Here is a 525-nt window from a genome sequence, read left to right on the forward strand (position 1 = left end):
TTCGGCACGTAAATGATCTAATTGTGTTTCAAGTGCCGTTACAGTAAGAGTTTTACAGCTTTTACTAAAACAAGCAAATGCCGTAAAACTCTTACTATTACTGGGGCAAAACGTTCCGCAGATTACAGTCCTTACATCTCCTCCTTTCGTGTGCGTGTTACTAGCTTATGATACCTCTTATCTTCGGCACTTGTATGACCTAATTGTGTTGCAAGTGCAGTAAGACTCTTACTATAACTGAGATAAACGTTCCGCAGATTACTGGCCAACCCCCAGGACTCGTCGAGCCGCGAGAGTTCCGAGGCTTCTCCTTCTGTGGACCTGGCCAAGGACCCGCCGCTCTCTCTGCAGCAACAACAGCACGCCGTGGCCGCCCTGGCCGCCCGCTCGGGCCTGACGACAAACGCCAGCGTTCCGCCGACACCGCCGCCCACCGCGTCGTCCCCAGTCTGTTGGAAAAACTCTGCGCCGCTCACGTCACTGAGCGCGTGGTCTACCCTGATGGCAGCTTCCGTGATCCACTCC

The sequence above is a fragment of the Aplysia californica genome, unplaced genomic scaffold, assembly GCF_000002075.1.
Source record: "Aplysia californica isolate F4 #8 unplaced genomic scaffold, AplCal3.0 scaffold00426, whole genome shotgun sequence".
In the NCBI taxonomy this organism is placed as follows: domain Eukaryota; kingdom Metazoa; phylum Mollusca; class Gastropoda; order Aplysiida; family Aplysiidae; genus Aplysia; species Aplysia californica.